Raw genomic sequence first — 21,194 nt, forward strand, 5'->3', positions numbered from 1 at the left:
TTGCTGGTTGTTTTGAATATCTTCTTTGGAGAAGTTCTATTCATTTGCTCATTTGAAAATTGGGTTGTTTGTCTTTTTGCTGTTCAATTGTATTCCCTTTCCTCTTGAAGGATATTTTCACTGGATACAGGAATCTAGGTTAAGAGTCTTCTCTTTCAGTGCTTGAAAAATTTTGTGCTCCTTCTTCTGGCCTCCATGGTTTCCGATGAGAAATCTGCTGTCGTCATCTCTTCCCCTACAAGTAAGGTGTCATTTTTCATTGCTTTCAAGACTTTTTCTTTGTTTTTAGCTTTCAGTAGTTTGACTATGATGTGTCCTGGCATGAATTTGTTTGCATTTATCCTCTTTGGGGTTTGCTCAGCTTCTTGAATGCATAGGTTTTATCCCTCTGCCAAATTTGGGCAGTTTCCAGCCACTATTTCTTTTAGTACTTTTTTCAGTCCTGTTCTTTTTTCTTCTCCTCCTGGAAATCCAATGATAGAATAGAACTATTGTTATAATCCCACAAGTCTCTGAGACTCTGCTCTTTTTTTTTTCCATTTTATTTATCTGTTGTCCACGTTGAGTATTTTTTATTGTTCTATCTTCTAGTTCATGGATTCTTTTCACTCCCCCCTCCACTCTGCTGTTGAACACATCCACTGAGATGTTTTGTTTTGGTTTGGTTTGGTTATTGTATTTTTTAGTTCTAAAATTTCCATTTAGTTTTTGTTTTAGTTCTTCTTTACATCTTCTATTTCTTTGCTGAAACTTAAACTGTTTTTTCATTTGTTTCCCACATGTTTGTAATTGCTTGTTGAAACATTTTTGTGATGACTGCTTTAAAATCTTTGTCAGAGAATTCTAACATCTGTCATCTAGGTGTGGTCTGTTTTCATTCAGCTGAAGATCTTTCTCATTGCTATGATGAGTGCTACTTTTATTAAAACCTGGACATTTCGAACTCTGGATCTTACTTAAACCTTCTGTTTTAGGTGAGTTTCTCCGATACTCCTCTGGCAGAGGAAGTAGGGGCGAGTGTCTTGTTACAGCCAGGTAGGTGTAGGCTTCCAGTGTCCCCACTCAGCCTCCACTGACACCTGAGGGGTGGGGCTTCTCAATACTGCTCAGGTGACAGCAGGAGTTTTCAGCTGCCCGTTAGGCTTCTATTGACACCAACCTGGCTGGGAGAGGTAGGAAGGTCTTTTTACTCCTCCCCACATGGCCTCCACTGACAGTAGGGGATGGATGGGGGTGGCCTTGTTGTCACTGGGTGTTGGTAAAAGCGCTGACTCTTTACCACGTCTCCTCTGGAACTAATCCAGCAGAGAAGGGAAGGGACACCTCCTAAAAGGCCTGGTGAAAGTGGCAGTCTAGGCATCCCATTCAACCTTCACTAGTATGTGTAGGAGTGAGCCACAGTTCTTTCTGTGGTGTTTGGCTGGAGTAGAGTGGTTATTATCTAGAAGTTTTTTATTTTGCTAGGCTGCCTCTTTCCTGGTCCTTTGGCTAGAAAGAACAGGCTTGCTTTTGTTTTGTTTTGTTTTTTCCTTTGGCTGTCCCCACTGGCATTTCCAGGTTGCTGGCTTCTTCCGTACCACATCTGGGATACATGAGACAAAAAGAAAACCCAGTGAAATCACCAGTGTGTGGTTCCTTAGGTCCCGAGGCCCCTAGCTGGTCTGCCTTCTTTTCTCTTCAAGCCTCTTAGGTTTGTTTTATGTGCAGTGCCCAAGGTTTTTAGTTGTATTAGCAGGAGGAATAGGGAAAAGTACCACTACTCAATCTTCCCTGATCCATTTTCTTTTATTCACTTGTTTATTTAGTTTTCCATTTGATTGTGAGCTTTTTTTTTAAGTTTATTTATTTAATTAATCTCTACACCCAATGTGGAGCTCAAACTCACAATCCCAAGATCAAGAGTTGCATGCTCTTCTGACTGAGCCAGCCAGGTGCCCCCTGATTATGAACTCATTAAGTATATTTAGTGACTTCAATGCCTAGTCTGGCACATGATCTGCAAATGTATGAAAAAAGGAAAAAAGACAATAGAACATCGAGTGAAGTGAATGACTTGCACTCCTCCCCCATCCACCCTTAGGTGTGTGATGCCAGAAGAGAAGGAGGCTTAATCCTGTCCTGAGAGATGAGTCCTCTCCTGGTATTTTGATGTTGAGAAAGGTGGCTAGCTCCCAGAGCTCATACCCTCTTTCCTAGGTTCTCATGTGTTACCAAAAATTACCAGCAGATGACAGAATAATAGATGAAAATGGTCTGTTGACCAAAACATAAGGAGGTTGATTTCCTCTGATATAAAGGAATAAATTCTACTACCCTACCCACTCCAGGTACAATTCCAAAATGCTGCTCTGAAAGTTAGTTACTTTTTTTCAGCCTTGGGGTACAGGTTGCTCTTCAGTGGGAACAGAGTTGGAGTAAAAAAAAGTGGGCTCTATTAGGCTCCATAGTGACATGTGACAACAGGATTACTGGTTTCTGTGAAAATAAATATCTAGGAGTTAGTTACTAATTTCTGGCATTTAAAACCACAGGAAGGGGGAAATTGGAGGTCGGGAGGATGAATACTTTTCTTAAACAATATTTTAACATTGCTACTTTAAAAGCAAAACAGCAAAAAACTGTCTTCTGTCAGGCCCTGCTGATAGGCACACATCATTGGTGAGTCAATATTGAAATTCACTTTTCATCCATTGTCAAAATATTTTCTGATGTGAATGTGGAGGGGGATCGCTTTTAAAAATTTCTGTTTGAACTCATGGGCAGAGAGTTAATAACATTGTGCTCATCTGACCAAAAAAAAAAAAAAAAAAAGCCTGAGGGGAGGCTTTTGTTTGTTTCATTCTTGTTTTTCTCAATTTTTTATTTTAAAAAAATTTACAGAAAACTTGAAAGAATAAAATAATGAGCACTCAATTACCCTTCAGGTAGATTCATTGTCAATATTTTGTTACATTTGCTTTCTTTTCTCTCATATATAAAAAAAGTTAATTTGCATACATTGATGGTATGGTTTTAAAAGTTCCTTCAGTGGAAGCATGAACCCCATTTCTATTTTCCTCCTTACTTCCACTCTCCTTTCTTCATATAAAAAAATTAAAAGCTCCGTACCCCTGCCCTTCTCTCAGTCTCCCACCAGAGAGTTAAGCTCAGGTCCCGCTAACCATCGAGGACCGGTAGGCCCAGTGACTTTCACTTGTCTGTAATATTTGTTTTGGCCAAGAGAATTTGGTCTGAGTTCGCAGACGAAAAAACCTGCAATAGGATCAGGATCTCTAAGCGTTAGTCACACGATGACCTCTGTATTTCTTAAGGAAAAGTTCCTGGTTATTTGGGCAAAGCTCCAGCTGAAGATCTTTACTTTTCTCCTGATCACAGTTCAGGAAATCACTGCAACTACGTGAAGCCGAGAGTTTCTTTTCTGTCTGTCTCCTTCGGTTACTTGTCTCTGGTCTTGGGGACTGTGATCGTGTATTTATGATCATCCCTCAGCTCTGGGAGCCAGGCTTCGGGATTCTCTAGTGGTTTTTCTAACTTCAAAAAAAAAACTGTGAAAAAGTAATTTCGACCTGAGGAGGGCCCAGTTTTCAGGAATCTCAAAACCCAAGGCAGTTGCCATAATATACAGAAGAATTAAGTGGAAACACATACTCAGAATCATATAGTTTATAGCAGCATAACTCTTCAGCCTCCCTGGTGGTCTAGTGGTTAGGATTCGGCGCTCTCACCGCCGCGGCCCGGGTTCGATTCCCGGTCAGGGAAGAGTACTTTTTTTTTTTTTCTTCTCTTAACCATTAATGATTAACTTTGTTACTTCTAGTCAGTTCCCCTGTTCGCCAAAGCTGAAATACAGAAAATGCAGAAATATACAAAATAAAAACTGTTCTACCACATGTTAACTGCTGACGTCCAGTTTTTAAAACAGAATCGTAATTATGCTATTCATACTATTTTATTTCCAGCTATTTTTAAGTTAATATATTTCCAACACTTGCCAATGGAAATAAACGCTCTTCACTAACATGGTATTTTCTTTCATTTTAATTTAGTTTTTGAAAAGATAATATATTTACATGGTTTAGGATTCAAATATGCAAAAGCTATAACTAACAAACCTAATTTTTTACCTCTGCCATCTAGTTTCCCTCTAATAAGGCAACCAATGTTATGTTTCATAACTATAATAATGTAAATATTTTATGTTAATGCAAGTACATGCATACATACATATATATTTAAATATGCTCCCCCATTGCACCAATGATAGCAATCTATACATGTTTTATTTACACTTTGCCTTTTTCACTTAACAATATATTTTAGAAATATATTAGACAGATTATACATGAAGTTTAGACATGAAGAGTTTCCTCATTCTTCCTTATGACACATGGTATTCCACTGTATTGATGATATTCCATAATTAATTGAACCAACTTCCTTTTGATGGACACTTAAGTTATTTCTAATTCTTTGCTATTACAAACAATGCCACCATAAATAATCCTGTACATACGTCCATGTGTGTGGACTAAATGCCCAGGGATTGAAATACTGGTTCAAAAACTGAGTGTTACTGGAGTGGTTGGGGGTGGGAGGGATGGGGTGGCTGGGTGATAGACATTGGGGAGGGTATGTGCTGTGGTGAGCGCTGTGAATTGTGCAAGACTGTTGAATCACAGATCTGTACTTCTGAAACAAATAATGCAACATATTTTAAGAAAAAAGAAAAAGAAGAAGATAGCAGGAGAGGAAGAATGAAGGGGAGTAAGTCAGAGGGGGAGACGAACCATGAGAGATGATGGACTCTGAAAAACAAACTGAGGGTTCTAGACGGGAGGAGGGTAGGGGGATGGGTTAGCCTGGTGATGGGTATTAAAGAGGGCACATTCTGCATGGAGCACTGGGTGTTATGAACAAACAATGAATCATGGAACACTACATCAAAAACTAATGATGTAATATATGGTGATTAACATAACAATAAAAAAAGAAATACTGGTTCAAAAGGTATGTGCATTTGTGGGTAGATACTGCCAGTATGCCTTCCATAGAGGTTGTGCCAATTTACACTCCCACCAGCAATGTACAACGTATATAGAATTAAAAAAAGAAAAACTCATGTGGGTTTTCATCAAAGTGGATTTAATCTAACCTATTTCTGGAATTTTAGTTTCTTCCCCCTAAAATTTTGGCTTTGCAGGTAACAGTTTGATGAACATCTGTGTAGGTACATCCTAGGTATTTCTTTAGGATAAATTTATGGAAGTAGAATTACTACCTCATCCCATATACTAAATGAATTAAAGAATTAAATGCAAGAACTGAAAAAATTAAGCTAAGAAAAATACACTAGTGGATAATTATCTTAATATTGGGTAGAAGGCTTTTCCAAGATAAAAGCAAAGACAGAAATCATAAAGGATAAAACTGATGGATTAGACTATATAACAGAAAACTTCTGCTTATCTATAAAGAATGTTAAGAGTCAAATGACAAAGTGGTATAAATCAGTAATAGTACAAATAATTAATAGAAAAATAGACAAAGCATATGACTTAGTAATTCTCAAAACTAATGCAAATAATTGATAAGTATGAAAAATGATCAACCTCAATAGTAATAAAATAAATGCAAATTAAGATAAGACTTTTTGTCCTGCACTTTCATGAAGATGAAAAGAATGACGACATCCCATTGACAGATGTAAGGTAATAGCGAAAATTGGTGTCATCTCTCCGCAGAGCAATTTGGCAATATGTATCCAAAGTTTTAAAATGCTTATGTCTTTTGACTTGCAACTTTACCTTAATGCATTTGCCCTATGAAAACACTCTGAAATGCCTAATAACTCCCTCGGGGGAGCCTTAACTCCGAAACTGGATTTCAGACGCCCCCTTCAAACGACAATAGAAAAAATTAGAATTGACTTTTTTAAAACCTGTGAATCAATAAGAAATTGCCACAGAATTTTTAATATAACCATGGGAGAAATCCTAGAGAGCTTCCTCCTTTGGCTTTATGTTAGAAGTCTCTCTTAATATGAATGTCAGATAAAGAATTGTGTGACCAGAACTGGAAGAGTTACTCCTCATGAGGAAACCAGTGAGGTAACCTAACGCCTGCGTTGGTGGTATAGTGGTGAGCATAGCTGCCTTCCAAGCAGTTGACCCGGGTTCGATTCCCGGCCAACGCACTTTTCACTTTCACTTTTCCCCCGAAACTTTTAAGCAGTTCAATTCAATAAACCACTGGGGAAGGAAAGGTTTTGGAGACTTAGTGGAGGGGAGTCTCTCCTAAAAGAGAGCCTCTAGGGTTTTTGTAGCTGCAACCCTGAGCCAACCCCGTCTGCTGGGTCGCACCAGGTTATGATCATTATGCTTTTGGGGTCTTTAGGGAAGTGTCTGAAATAGAGGCTGCTCGGATTTGATTTTCTAAATCCTCGGATGCGGCTCTGGTTTATTGAGGAATCAGAATAAGGAAGTCAGCCCAAGGGCCTGCAGTTGCCGGAGAGCGCCCTGTCACTTGGAACTGTGAGGAAAGCAAGAAGAAACGAAGAGGAGGGCCTTCGACCAGCTCCGCTTCTCTTCCGGTTCCACCGCTCCGGGGACAGAAATCTCAATTCCAGGGTACAAGCTGGAGATGTAAACAGGAAAATCCTCGGGCGGCCTCTCGCACCCCTGGGCGGGGCGGCTTGATTCTTTGGAAGGGAGAGAAGTGGTATGAGGCGTGGCGACAGGGGATGGTCCCCGGCCGCAGCCCGCTGCCCAGCCGAAGGGCGACGGTGGCGCCTGCACGCGGGATTTAGGAGCTCAGAACCAGATTCACGAGTCAAGACTTCGAGGTTGTGGAGTGGAAACGTTGTTTGGTATTCTGATTGATGCAGATCACTTGAACGGGGCAAACAAAAAGGCAGCACGGGGTACCGTACTCCTATTCCAAAAGGCATAAAATAAGAGCGCCGTGCGCCGCCTAGCAGGTGGCGCGCCGTGATCGTATAGTGGTTAGTACTCTGCGTTGTGGCCGCAGCAACCTCGGTTCGAATCCGAGTCACGGCATGTGATGTTTCCGTGGTGGCTTTTTTTTTTTTTTTTTTACATATGTATATATAAAACCTTTTAAAAGGGTTGAAAAAAGTTTTAATTCTCTCTTCGTTCCAAGCAACCTCGCAGAAGTGCTGTCCACGAATTGGGTGAATTGTTTCTGTTCAGCTCCTTCCGCCGCTCGCCCACCAAGCAAACAACCTAACGGTTTCTGGCAGGGACGCACTGCAGGGCAGTATGGCGAGCCTCGGAGCTGCCACCAAGGCTGCAGAGGTGAGAACCCTTTGCTTCTGACTCCGGAACTCAGTGCCTGTACCGGATCTTGGAGAAATTAAAGTTGGGAGAACAGAGTGAAATCGCCTGGGCCTCTGCTCCCATCTGACTTGAAATCTCGCTAGGACGTTTACACGTAATAAATAGGGTCTTTTAAGCCACACAAAATTTTAGTATTTAAAAACAAATTCGTGCCCCCAGTGACGTGTCTCTCATCCCCACTTCCACCCACCACCCTGGTCGTCACGGTTTAGGAAGAGAAGGAAGCAGGGGCTGGAGCACCAAGGTCCCGGGAGAGCAAGTCCCCGTGCCCCACCTGCTCCCCCGGCCCTTTCCGCCTCTCATCCCCGTTCCCTCGCGCTCTTTCGCCTCCTCCTCAGGAGTCCGCATGCCAGACACCGGGCTGTCAAAATGATCCGGTCCACGCGGACTTTGAGAAAACATGGAGGTTTTAGGACTCCTGATTCCCCATCCTCTGGGAGGCCGCCTGGCCCCACGCAGTCCCCACCACTCTCTCTCGGAGCCTCGGTCCTGGTAGCAAAAAGCTACTATTTGTGTTCACAAAATCCTAGACCCTACGGTCTTTCACAGTCACTAGTGTGTATCTGGACCATACAACACCTCTCTAAGACGCTATACTTCACCAGCGCCCGGCTAGCTCAGTCGGTAGAGCATGAGACTCTTAATCTCAGGGTCGTGGGTTCGAGCCCCACGTTGGGCGCACACGGTTATTTTTCTATTTCTATTAAATCCTCTTGGCAACCAACAGTTATGACTTATAATTAGCCATTGCGGCCACTGTTGTCTTTAACTTCGCTAACAACTTCCTAAATCTCCTCTATTCGCTCCAAACTGAACAAAAATGAGGAATACGAACCGGGGATCCTGGTCGTTGAGACCAGGGGTCCCAGACCTTCGGCCCCGGGGGGCGAGGGCGGGGGGGGGGCCGGAAGGAACCTCTCCGTGGTGCGAAGGTGACAGGAGCCGGAGCAGCTCCCAGTCCTGACCCGCGGGGCTCCCCCTCCGTCCTACCACGACTCTGCTCCACCAAGAAGACGCCTTAGGACCGGACCGGATGGGAACACTCTCCTTTTGCTTGGTGGGGGGAAATTTTGGATGAGGTTTTTTGAAGGGCCTTCTTAGCTAGTTAAAATGTTCTCCGCTAGGTGCCAAGGAGCATCTGTTTTTGCTCTTCAGGTTTTGAAGCGTTCATCAGCCGCAAAGGGCTGTAAAATACAACTCGTTTACTAAGATCCCGAAGCGGGGCGGGTAAAGGAGAATGCCCTGAAAAGGGATCTGGGGAGGCGGGAGAGAGACGCGGAAGAGCCGGATGGGGAAAGGCGGGGGCGGGGCGGGGCTCAGGCGAGAGCTTGCAGGGGGGAGCCCCCGCTGCAGCCTGCGGGAGGCTTGTTGGGGGGCCCCCTGCAGCGCTGCGCCCGCGGGTGTAGAGGTAGTTATTGATCCACTGGAGAACTTCGTTCTGCCCGGGAAAGCCTGAACTTGTTTGCGCTATATTTGTCCCTGCCAAGTCCCTTTCAGTGTTGTAATGGGTGGTCTGGCTTCAGTTGCTTTTCAACGAGTCGAAGCCAAGTTTGGCACAGGTCAAGAGGCTTCTCCACAACGACAAGGAGGACATTCAACTCCTCATACAAGTCGTCGCCTCCCTTCCCTAAGGATCCTTTAACAGTCCTGCTTTTTTTTTTTTAAGTTTGTAAATATGCTTCAGTCTCCCACCAACCGGCTCCGAGATGATCAATACATTAGGCCAGTTATTCTCAAAGAGTGGTGCCAGGACAAACTTGTGAGATACGCAGATTCTCAAGCCCCACCTCAGACCTGCGGAATCAGAAACCAGCGGTTGGCCCAACAACCTGTGACTTAAGCTCTGTAGGTGATTTAGGCGAACGTTCAAGTTCAGGAACCACTGCATCAGGGCAGCCTCCTTCCCTGTCAACCAAGATATACCATGTTCTTGGCTGGGAGACTCAACGTCACAAAGATAACATCTCTCCTTAAATTTGCTGTCTGAAGTTAACATGGTTTTTGTAAGAATATTAAAAAGAGCTTTTTAGAATTCAAACTGGACAATGGAATTCTAAAGTTTAAATGGAAGAGAAACAAGCAGAAATACTCAGGGAAATTCTTTTTTTAAAAGAAAGAGCAATAAGGAAGGACTAATCCTATGAAATATTAATTATAGTAATTAAAATAGTAAGATCATGTATGAATTGACAGTAATAAGTGGCACAGAATTCAGAAATATACCAAAATACATAAGGAAATGTATTAGAAAGAGGATCTTGAACCAATAATTCTAATGAACAGTTTTGAATAGGTAGGTGTCTAGGGAAAAATAATGGTCAGTGAATATCATGCCCTTTACATAAGGGTAAATTCCAAATCAATCAAAGATTTAAATAGTAAAGAGGAACATAAAAGTTCTTGTAGAAACATGAAACAATTATTTTATTATCTTGGTGTGTATGTGAAAAAAGCTGTTCTATGACATAAACTCACAAGTCCTGAGAGAAAATATCAATGAATTTGACTACATAAATCGAATGGTATCTGCCTAAGTGAAGTCCAAACACAAACAACAAATTTGGGGAAATATTTGCAACTCGCATTGCGTTAAAAATCCCCCATTTTAAGTTCATGCTTTGGTGGTTAGCATCCTTCTCATTGCCCTAATTGTGAACTCACACCCCAAAACAGCTGAAACCCCTTGATAACAAACCCAACTGCTGGACTCTAACTTCCCCTTCCTCTCTTCCCTTCTCCCTCACCCCTAACCTTCTGTCCCCACCTCTCTTGGTTTGCTTTCCGTGGACCCCACCCAAGATCCAGTAAAGACTTTGGCCCACAGGTCCTCCTGTCTCTACTCCCCACCGGTGAAACCGAGCACCCTGCTGGTTATGCCCCTCTGTGGCCCTCTGCTGCACAACATGACCCCCCTCTCTTTGGGACTGTGAGTATAATAAACTTCTTCCTTTCAAGCCTGCTTCTCTTCTGTGGCTGCACCAACTTCACCAAGCCGTAACCAACATCTACATTCGTAGAACACATATATATACAAAAGGCTAATTTCCCTAATATTTACAGAACTACAAACCGACAAGAAATAAGCCAAACAACCCAATAAAAGGAGCAAACATATAAAGAACAGAAAATATTCATTTCTATTGCTCATAAGGAAAGATACTCAACATTCAAGGTTGCTATTAATGAAAGCAATGCAATTTAAAACACTGAAATAACACTTCTGACCCATAAGAAATGCTAAAATTTTTTAAAGTTTAATATGTTGGAGAGGTTAAATATGAAAGGGTAAATTGGTCCAAGTTCTCCAGGATGCCCTTTTAACAACATCTATCAAAAATGTAAATAGGGGCACCTGGGTGGCTCAGTCATTAAGTGTCTGCCTTCGGCTCAGGTCATGATCCCACGGTCCTGGAATCGAGCCCCGCGTCGCGTCGGGCTCCCTGCTCAGCAGGAGGCCTGCTTCTCCCTCTCCCACTCCCCCTGCTTGTGTTCCCTCTCTCGCTGTCTCTCTCTCTGTCAAATAAATGAATAAAATAAAAATAAATAAATAAATAAATCCTTCTAAAAAATGTAAACTTTTTTTTACTTTTTAAAATCCACATTTAGAAATTTATCCCATTATTCCTACACGTGTGTGAAATTAAACATATTCAAGGTTATTCATGGAGCATTTTTCATTAAGTAAAAGACTGGAAACCTCTCTAAATGTCCACCATTTGGGGGAGTAACTAAATATACAACGATACAATGAAATATGGTTCAGCTACCTGTAAAAAAGAATGAGGAAGCTCCTGATATTCCAATATGGTGTGACTGAAAAGAAATGGTTTAATATTTTGCAGCTCCTCCCACCAGGAGGTGGGGCTTATTTGTCCACCGCCTCTGTATATAGGATTGGCTCTGTGACTTGCTTGGGCCAATGCTGGTGCCTTAGCAAACCTGAGGCAAGCTTGAAAAATGTTTGCACACTGGGGCTTAACTTGGAATCCTGAGACCATGATCTGAAGACCCTCAAGCTAGTCTGCTGGAAAGATCACAAGATCACAAGGAGAAAAAGATCCATCCCCGCTCTTCCAGTCAATTCAGCTGTGCCCCAGACAGGTGACTGAGCCATCTACACCAACCAGTCCCAAATGAGTTGGCCCAGAACAGAAAAACTTCCAACTCACAGAAGCCCTAAAAAATAATAAATTATTGTTATTTTAAGTCAGTAAGTTTGAGATAGCTTGTTATATAGCAAAAGGTAACTTACATTCACTGAGACATAAATCAAGTGAAGATTCCAAAGGAACAGTCTTATAATGTGCAATCATTTGTATCAAAAGGGTAATGGTGTTTGCAACAGATGGACAATTTTACTTGTATATACGTAAACATCTCTGGAGTGATACACAAGAAATCCAAATTTCCCTACTGAAAGGGCCCAGTAAAGTGCCCAGTATAGTGGATAAAAACAGATCAAACAGTTTCAAAACAGTAGGGACAAAGAGGAGAGATCCTGCAAGCTTTTGGGAAGGGAGGTGAGAGAAGAGTTTAATGTAAATAGTCGAGAATCAGAATGGCATCTGCCTTCTCTACAGTGTCGATGCGCTCCAGTATATAACCATCAGGAACAAACCTGTGATCAAACAAAGCTGGATTTTTGGCTTATTGCAACAAGAGAGAGAACATACACCGTGGGGAACTGTGGGGGCAATTCTACCTTTGGAAATCTTAATAATTTTTATTCAAAAAGTGGGAGGAGTGAAACAGAGCCAAATATGAAATTGGTAAAGAAGCAACAGTTACTACTAGTGGTTGGGAAAGGAAGGGGAAGTTTGGTCATTCTTTGTGGTTTGGACTGTGTTCCATTCATGCTGAGACATGACCATTGTAGGAATGCTGGCCATACTGACTCCATTTTTGTCCAGCATTTTGACTTGTCTGCTTGGTGCTCATTCTAGTGTTATGTTCTTCAGAAGCTGCCCTCCACCCCAAAGATTACTGTTCATGTCTTATGATCACAGAGGAGAAAAGAGCACCAAGAGTTAGTTCTGTTATGGCCTACAGCAGGTCCATTAAGATACAAACTTCAATAACATGGTTTTGGCCTCCTGATGCACAGATGGCACCAGGAGGTCTGTTAATGTTAGCTATTAATCACATTTGCGTGTACACTTGGATCTCACTGTTATGCTCTCCCCTCATGTCCCATCTCCTTATATGATCTGTGAGTGAGTGAAGGTCTGGATTTTTGTGGAGAATAGCCGAGCAACTGACTGGATCATGGGCCAATCCTTCCGGCCAGTAAGTTACCCAATATAAAAACTCAGTGTCAACTGTTGTCTGATTTGTTTTTCCATCTCAAAGTGCCTTCTCAGTTCAGGGGATGCTTGATAGTTCTCTGCCTTCAAACAATCATGAAGCAGTTCTTTTTTTTTTTCTTTCCTTTGCTTCATCATGATTAGAGAGTGATTTTGTCTGATGTTGGTGTTCTGAGAAATTTTTTAGTTTTAGCTGGAGAACACAGCCCAGGTGTTTGAGTCAGGCCAGTTCTAAGCTGACAGCAGTGAAGAGTTATTTTTTCTTTCTTAACAGCAACTCTAGAAAAGAGAAAACAATGAAGCAATGCCTTGAAAAATCTGAGGGGAAATGATTTCAACCTAAAATTCTCTATTTAGCAAAATATCAATTAATGGATATGGATATAATAGACATTTTCAGACATACAATGTCTCAAAGAGTTTAGTTCTTAAGCAATTCTCTACAGAAGTTATTGGAAGATATACACCATTAACAGGAAGGAAGGAAGAAAGAAAGAAAGAAGACCACTTGTAACCCATGAAGCAGAGGACCTAACAAAAGAAAGAGGCAACGGAAACCCCAAGATGATGGTGAAGTAAAGGGAGGTATTATGATGACAGCTGTGCAGAAGGCCTATAGATCAAGTGGTCCAGACTGGAGGAGACAGGAATGTACCAGGAGATTTCTTTGAAAACAAAAACAAAAACAAATGAAACAAAAATGTGTTTCAATGTGTCAAGGGGAGATTTACAGAACTAGAAAGAAACTGGTTATGATTTAGTAATAAATGCATGAAAAACTAAGCAAATGGAAAAATAAGGTAATTGTTAAAGCCAGGAGAAAATGTTCCACAAAAATCGATCACATTAAATTATGTGATTTAAAATAATAATCATTGATCTCATCAGAATTATGATATAAGTATATAGATGTATTAGAGTTCTCCAGAGAAATGGAACCAACAGAAAATATATAAATATATATACATACCTAGGAAATATATATGTGTGTATATAAAATGTCTATGCCTATATCTATATATCTATATTTATCTATTGAGAAAGAGAGAAATTTTTGTTTTAAGGAAAAACATTGTGGAGGCTGATAAATCCAAAATCTTCAGGATAGGCCAGCAGGCTGGAGACCCAGGGGAAGAGCTGATATTATAGCTCTACCCTTGAGACAGGGTCTGGAGGCAGAATTCCTCCCTCCTTGGGGGGAACCTTGGTCTTTTTCCCCTAAGGCCTTCGATTGATTAGATGAGACCCAATCTTATTATGGAGAGTAATCCCTACTCAAAGTCTCCTTATTTACATGTTAATCTCATCTAAAAAATACCTTCACAAGAACATCTAGACTGATGTTTGACCGAATATCTGGGTACCATGGCCTAGCCAAGTTGACACATAAAATTAATCCTCACAATTAGGAAGACAGGGAAGTGGGACATGTGTGTGTGTGTGCACACGTGCACACACAGTGGTAATTGTAGAGGGAGTAGGTAGAAGAGAGATAAAGTACCTAAAACTAGAAAATGAAGAATTAACAGTATCTGTTTTCAGAGATGGAAATAACCAATCACTGATTAAAAGAACTTAAAGTCAACGAGCTGAACAGAGATGTGGTGACCTCCCTGAGGCTTGGGTGGCAAATTCTCTGAGGCTCTCTGAAGGCCAGCCCTGCTGAGGATTAGGGGGACTTCCTGGGACTCCCAGCTCAGGCTTCCTGGGCCCCACTCGGGAAAAGATGGTGTGATATATCCCAGCAGTAGCAACAGTGGAGACCCATGACTAGGCCTGACGGGGCAAGGGGAGACAGATGTTTCTGGAACCTGGAGAAGTGATAGTTGTAGCCCAGGCTGTAGTCCAGTCCACCAGACAACAGCTGTGGCTTTGAGGCATAGCAAAGAACACAGTCACTGTCAGCCTACAGGGAAGACTTACCTTGGCCTCCTACTATTCTTCCTACCCGGCCAGCCCTACTCAATGCATCCCATGGGCTGTAGCCAACAGGAAGCCAGGGGGGCAGAGGTGCTTTTGTGCAGTTCAAAAAGATTAACTTTCTGGAGCAGACAGTAAAGTGGATAATGGTGAGAAGGGATCTGGAGCGACAGATGCAGAATACCAAGCAAAGATGGCCTTTCCATTCTTGAGGTTTGTAAACAAGTTAATAGACTTTAGTTCTTAGAGCAGTTTTAGGTTTAGAGAAAAACTGAACAGAAAGTACACCCTGTCCTCCACGCCCACTGTCTCCCCTATTATTAATCACCAGCATTGGTGTGGGACGTTTGTTACAACTGAGCCAGCACTGATACATTGATTAACTGAAGTCCCTAGTTTCCATTAGGATTCATGGTTTGTGTGGTACAGTTCCATGTTTCTGAGCTTTTCACTGTAAAATAATTTCATCATTAGCTGCATTTTGGTGTCAAATAAGTTTTTCAAAAAGATTTTGTATTTCCTGAATTATCTCACTGACCTGAGCATATCTGCTTGTTGTCTTTAGACCTGTGTGATGTCTGGACTGGAGCTGCCTTAAGTATTTGGTTCAATCTTTCTTTCCCTTAGATCATTATAGACCCTAAGTTAAATTTTCCTCCCATCTTTGTCAGAACCCCATTTTCCTATCAGAGCTCTCCAACTTCATTAAAACAAAGTTACAGAACTGATGTATGTTTTTCATACCATAGCTGGATTCTCTTTTCCATAAAAATACTGGTAATGTGACCAGAATCTTGAAATGCAGGAATTTTTTTTCAGGTTTTTTTTTTTTTTTTTTTTTGGAGGGGAGGTATTAGTATCTGTGAGCTTCCAGCTCAGAGCAGACAAGCAGATCAGGGAAGGAAGAAAGGAACGAAAATCCTGTGGAATTTCTGGATCATGATGCTTTAAGAATTTCCCAGAGAATGTGGCTTGCCCACGCTGTCAGGGGACTGGACTGGGGGTTAATAGCCTGCCCTGTGGCTTCAGCGGCCTACAGGCAAGTCTGAGTTATAGCACGTGAAGATAGCCTGGTTCACCTGAAGTTTTTAATCTATATTTATAAAGGAGGTAGTTACTTTGTTATAAAAGTAAATAAAGCCATGCTTGTTGACTTTATTGAAAAATACAATTGTTTTGCTTTATTAAAAATAAAATTGTTTATTATAAACAATCAGGTTAGTATTTTGCCTTTGGGAACTCGGAGCTTGAGCAGAGGAAATAAGAATTTTTTTCATGTATCTTTCTATAATCTCTTGATTTTCTGTTGTCACACACACACACACACACACACACACACACATACAATTCCTCTAGGAGGAAAAGATCAAAGAACTACAGAACAAGTCCTGCTCCCACCTGCAAGTGATTGTTCTCAAGTCTACAATCTGGTCACTTTATATAAAGAGCATTTTAAACACTCAGGAAATGCCTCTTTATGTTACCACCTGTTGTGGACTGAATGTGTCCCTCCCAAATTCATATGCTGAAGCCCTGACCCCCAGTGTGATGGTATTAGGAGGTGAAGCCTTTAGGAGGTAAATAGATTTAGATGAGGTCATGAGGGTGGCAGCCCATGATGGGACCTTATAGAAATATGAAGGTCACCAGATCCTCCTCTCTCTGCCCTCTGAAGACACACTGAGAAGGCAGCCACCTGCAAGCCAGGAAGGGGCCTCACCAAGAGCTGAGTGGGTCACCACCTTGATTTTTGACTTTTCAGCCTCCAGAACTGTGAGAAATAAATGCATGTTGTTTAAGTCACCGAATCTATGGCATTTTGTTACAGCAGCCTGAGCTAGGACACCACCCAAAACCTCAGAAAAGATCAAAGTAAGACTTTAGAAATCTGTTTGAGAATGCCTCCCCATTTCTGTTTTCTATAAGTTTCCTTTAGCTACTTGTTCACCTCAGCTCACCAGACAAGGTTTTGTAACAAGTGTCACATACCAGCATAGAGGGAACAATTCCACAAATCAACAGAATAGCCACCATTACCTAAGTTCCCCCAAATAAAGTCCTGAGAATGCAATCTCTCCTCTTGCTGCCATAAGAAAAAATTTAAAAGATCCATCGTCTGAAGTCGCAATCTGATGAAAATTTTAAACATCTCTCCTTTCCAATTTTTATTTGGCTCAGGACCACGCACGAAGGCCCCACTCTGAAGGGCGAGTTCTGGGTTCTTCTTCAGCAGCAGAAGGCTGGGCTCTCTGCCCCAGGAATATTGGGACCTGTACCTCTCCAGTCCTATGAGTCCAACCGTGTGAGCCACTTCCCCAGGGTCCCCAGGGGCCAAGAGAACAAAGGAGACTGTGGGAGCACCAGCGCCGCACCAGCAAGACTCCGCCGTGTGTGAGACCCACAAGCAGTAACATTCCCCAAGCAAAAGTGATGGATTTGTACTGCTAGCAAATGTCAGTTCGGGTTGCCAAGAAAGGAGCGTTCTCTTAGAATGTGGGGATATGACCAGGTACAGCTTCTTTGGAGGGCCATCAGTCAGGAATTAGCAAAATCAGCAATGACAAATACTTTAATTAGGAAAGTCCACTTCCAGGAATCTCTTTTAGGCAAATCCATGCGTAACGGATAAGGATATTTGTATAAGAATGTTCTCTGAACAAGCATTTATAACAGTAAACATTAGAATCAATGTCATGTCCACAGTTAAGAAATGTTTGTATATACAATAACCCATCCATACCATGAAAAGATACGTATTTAAGAGGATGAAGTGAATAACAGAAACGGAAACGCCCCTGAAAAGAGTTACAGTAGCTAATGTTTATTAAGTGTTTATTAAATGGTCAAATGGTTTATGTGCATATCTCGTTAACATTTACATTAATCCATGAGGGAAGTACTCCTATTTGCCCCCTCATATAGACAAAGAAATTGAGGCACAGAAAATTCCTAATTTGTTTCAGCCACACAGTGGCAGAACCAAAATTTCCACCCGGGACTAGAGGTTTCACCCCAAGTGAAGACCGGTTTTGTTGTTCTCAATTCTTGGGATTTCTTAGTTTCCAGGATGTGCAGTTGTAAAAACCCAGCTTCAGGAAGTGAGGGGCTTTGCAGTGTCTCTGGGCTAAGTAAGGCCCAGAGGCGGGCTATTGAAAAAAACATCTTTGCAGAAAAATTCCTTCTTTTAGGCACTTTTATGCAATTTGAGTCTTCCCGCTGCATACTTGGGCGTCTGATTTAAAGTAGACAGAAGTCCAGAGGACTCCGAGGATAAATAAGGTCACTAACAGGTAACCTAAGGTTGCAAGTTGCTAGTAAAAGGGACCGTCCCTGGGTGGGCTCGAACCACCAACCTTTCGGTTAACAGCCGAACGCGCTAACCGATTGCGCCACAGAGACACGGAAACCGTTCTTCCTTAACTCGTTTCCTGATCTCAGAAATTGCTTTCCAACCTCTGGCTAGGGACATCTTCTCATTCTCCCACTCCGGAAACCGGAGGCGCGGGAGACACTGAGGCCACGGGTCGTGTCATTGGGCATGTCTGAACATCGATACGAGGCCAGTCCCCTGGGGAACTCGGGGAGCCCAACGCCAGACCCACCGCCTCTCCGCCTGCTCCTCGCCGCCTCCAGAGCCGCCTGGCTCCAAGGGTCGCCCGCAGCCTCTGGCGCTGAAGTCATCCACCTTCCCATTCTTAGCTCCGATTGACTCGTGGCGCTCACCGCGAGCCCCCGCAGGACCAGGGGCGCGCATGAGAAGGGCGCTACCCCCACTGACCCACCTCGCTGCAACGCGGCAGGACCGGGTGTGGCTCGCGTTGCAGCGAGGTGGGTGCCCGGGGCCGGGCACCTAGTAGGCACTCCCTAAATGCTTGGTGAAGGATCCATTCCGCCGTGGGGGCCGAGGGGAGCCAAGAATTCCAGTATGGGCTTTTAAGCTTTTAGTCCTACGAGGGGCTCGGGAGAGGGAGGACGGCAAAGGTTTCTCCGAGGCGGACGCGCGTTTGTTCCCAGAGCTGACCGAGAGCGCTGCAAAGACCCCGACTCTGGACTGGTGCGCACTAGGGCGGAACTGAGCTCCGCACCCTGGCCCGCCACGCAGCCTCAGTCCAGCTTTGGCGGTCCGGGGCTGCGGTGTCCAGGGCTGAACCCGGGAAGCCGGAGAAGGAAGCGAGGGGGCGTGGGGCAGCTTGGTGAGCGGCCAGGGAGAGGGCGCGAGCACTCCAGCCGCTGAACAAAAAGGCGCAGAAAACTGAAAATGACGATTTTCCTTAATTTCAATCACCCGCCACTTGCCGTCTCTTGTGTGCGGTTGGTGCTCTGACTCCGAAAAGACAGATATTCCTCTTTTAAATGCTTGGTTTAAAGACGGCAGCGCCGTTAGATGTCACCCTTTGGACCTGGCGACTTCCCGAACGCGGGCCTCGGAGCTGCTGGGCGGCCCACAGTCCCCTGCTCTCGGTAGGAGGGGAGGAAACGCTGCAAGCCATCCGCCCCACCCCCCGGAGGCCGCGGCCCGGCCCCAGCCCCTCGCCCCTGGCCCGGAGCCGGCTGCGTGCTCCCCCTCCGCGCCCCTGCACCCTGCAGCGGAATGTGGACGAATGTGACCGTCTGTACTTCAAGGAGGTGCACGGTAGGCAACGGTAGGAGAGGCTGATAAAGAATTCCAAAGAACAGGGTGTCCGAGTGAATTTACTATTATTACTGGAGTAAAGTGAGTAATGCTTGTACTGAGTAAGACGATGACAGCTGTCGCTTTAATCCCACATGAACAGGGCTGAAAGTTCCCTGTAGCTTTGTAGCCATTTGCGGGCTACCTGCAAGCATGCATTCGGTATTTTTTTCTTTATAAACGTAGCTCATAACACTGTATTTATTAATCTGTGTGTTCCTTTGAGTCTCAGTTCCCAACATCCCCCAAAGAAGAGGCAGAGAACCCGCGGGGCTGGGGCACAGAAAGTGCACTTGGAGTCACGTCAACTTTCACCCGTGCCTAAAGAACTTGGAGAAAAGCGCCCACGATTCTCGTGGAGGGTTGGAAAATTCCAGTAACAGGGCCAAGGAGGTGAGGATCCGTGGTAGGTCTCGGTGGGACCTCTTGGGATGACTGAAAATCCTTTTATCCTGGACATCCTTTCCATGGAAGTCTGGGCTTCAGTCTGGGGGCAAACTAGCACCAGGAAAGGCCATTCTAGTAAGGCCGGGAGGTGGGGGGGGTTCGGGGTTCTGGAGTTGCTCCCTCAGCCGGACCCCGTCTCCACGCAGCACTATTCTATCCACTATGCTGGTCCCTCCTTAAGCTCAGAAGTTGGAAGATCTAGGCCGGGATTGTGATTTAGTGCCAATCAGCGGTGGGCAGGAGGAAATCTATTAAACTCTCTACAAACCTATTTCCTGGTCAGCAACACGCCGAGGTCTTGGCTCAGGTATTTTACATTTGGGCAGCGATTCCAAGCGGCTAGGGGGAAAAGAAGTGCATCTACTTCTCGTCGTCTTGCTAGCTCAGTTTGTAGCGCTCTCGACTTCTAATTTTAAGGTCTTGAGCATTGCCCAGCGTCCAGTGCATTTTATTTGATTGTCTTCGGATTGGGCACCCGCGGTGGCCGGTGCCGTGCGGATCCCCGAGGTGGCCACGAGGCGGCGCGCGGTCCCTTCCCCTTGGATCTCGGCTCCCAGGGACCACTACTTTTTTTCGGTTTGTATGGTAAAGAGTAATGAAGTCCAGTTGATTCACTTTCTCTGAGACTGGCACAACCCAAGATTCTTATTCTTTACCACCCCAACTCTAGGATCGTCTTGAGTCAGCGCATGGAAGGTTGGTTGCTTAAGCTCAGCTGCCCAGCTCAGAGGCTACCTCATTCCCTCTGCTATCAAACTATGGGAAAAGGCACAAAGACAACTGGATTTGAAAGTAACTGATTTCACTTGTAATTTTAAATGTTCTGTTCTATGCATTAAAAGCCTTATTCCTGGGGCACTTGGGGGGCTCAGTTGATTAAGCCTGGGACTCTTGATTTCGGCTCAGGTCATGATCTCAGGGTGGTGAGACTGAGCCTGGTGTGGGGCTCTGGGCTCAGCCGGGAGTGTGCTTAACATTCTTTCTCCCTCTGCCCCCCCCAAAATAAATAAATCTTTAAAAGCCTTATTCCAAGAAGCATGTGCAGGTTTCAGCAGATCAAAAAATGAGTCATCTGTAGAAAAGAGGTTTAAAATCTGTGTGCTTGGGAGAAAAGACCCGGTGCACCCAGGAGCAAGGGTGGGGAAGAGGATGGGAAGGAAGATTCAGAACTAAGAGCTACAGAATTGGGGAAGAAGAGAAAAGAGACACATTCCAGGGACTGGTCCCCACTAAGGACAGCCTGTCTTTCTGGGCCTCCCCTCCCAGTCTTTGTCTTTCTAATCAGCCTCTCACTCTTAAACTCATCTGATTCTGGGAATTCTGACATTTTCTACTAGGTCTACTAGGCCTACACAACGTTCCTTCTACCAGGACCAGGCACCTTACAGTTGTCCTTTTGCTAACCCTCTTTTGTGGTCCTAGGAGAGTCTATTAGGTAAGGCAAAACTTAACCTCTACTGTCTCAGGGACTCCAAATGGGCCTGAGAATTAAGTTGA

At 43.8% G+C, this 21,194-nt stretch overlaps 1 long non-coding RNA gene and 5 other non-coding genes across 6 annotated transcripts; 5 read left to right on the forward strand and 1 right to left on the reverse strand.

The window, feature by feature from the left end:
- The first annotated feature begins 3,687 nt into the window (after positions 1-3,687).
- On the forward strand, positions 3,688-3,759 carry TRNAE-CUC. Its single transcript has one exon. It is a non-coding gene; the product is annotated as a tRNA-Glu (tRNA).
- A 2,362-nt stretch (positions 3,760-6,121) lies between these two features.
- TRNAG-UCC lies at positions 6,122-6,193 on the forward strand. The gene has a single exon. It is a non-coding gene; the product is annotated as a tRNA-Gly (tRNA).
- A 790-nt stretch (positions 6,194-6,983) lies between these two features.
- Positions 6,984-7,055, forward strand: TRNAH-GUG. Its single transcript has one exon. It is a non-coding gene; the product is annotated as a tRNA-His (tRNA).
- A 906-nt stretch (positions 7,056-7,961) lies between these two features.
- TRNAK-CUU lies at positions 7,962-8,034 on the forward strand. The gene has a single exon. It is a non-coding gene; the product is annotated as a tRNA-Lys (tRNA).
- Positions 8,035-17,903: 9,869 nt separating this feature from the next.
- Positions 17,904-17,977, reverse strand: TRNAN-GUU. Its single transcript has one exon. It is a non-coding gene; the product is annotated as a tRNA-Asn (tRNA).
- Positions 17,978-19,079: 1,102 nt separating this feature from the next.
- Positions 19,080-20,504, forward strand: LOC113908785. The gene is made up of 3 exons (XR_003515595.1): positions 19,080-19,211; positions 19,483-19,643; positions 20,368-20,504. It is a non-coding gene; the product is annotated as an uncharacterized LOC113908785 (long non-coding RNA).
- Positions 20,505-21,194: the final 690 nt, after the last annotated feature.

This window comes from Zalophus californianus, chromosome 4 (genome assembly GCF_009762305.2).
Source record: "Zalophus californianus isolate mZalCal1 chromosome 4, mZalCal1.pri.v2, whole genome shotgun sequence".
NCBI classification, from domain to species: domain Eukaryota; kingdom Metazoa; phylum Chordata; class Mammalia; order Carnivora; family Otariidae; genus Zalophus; species Zalophus californianus.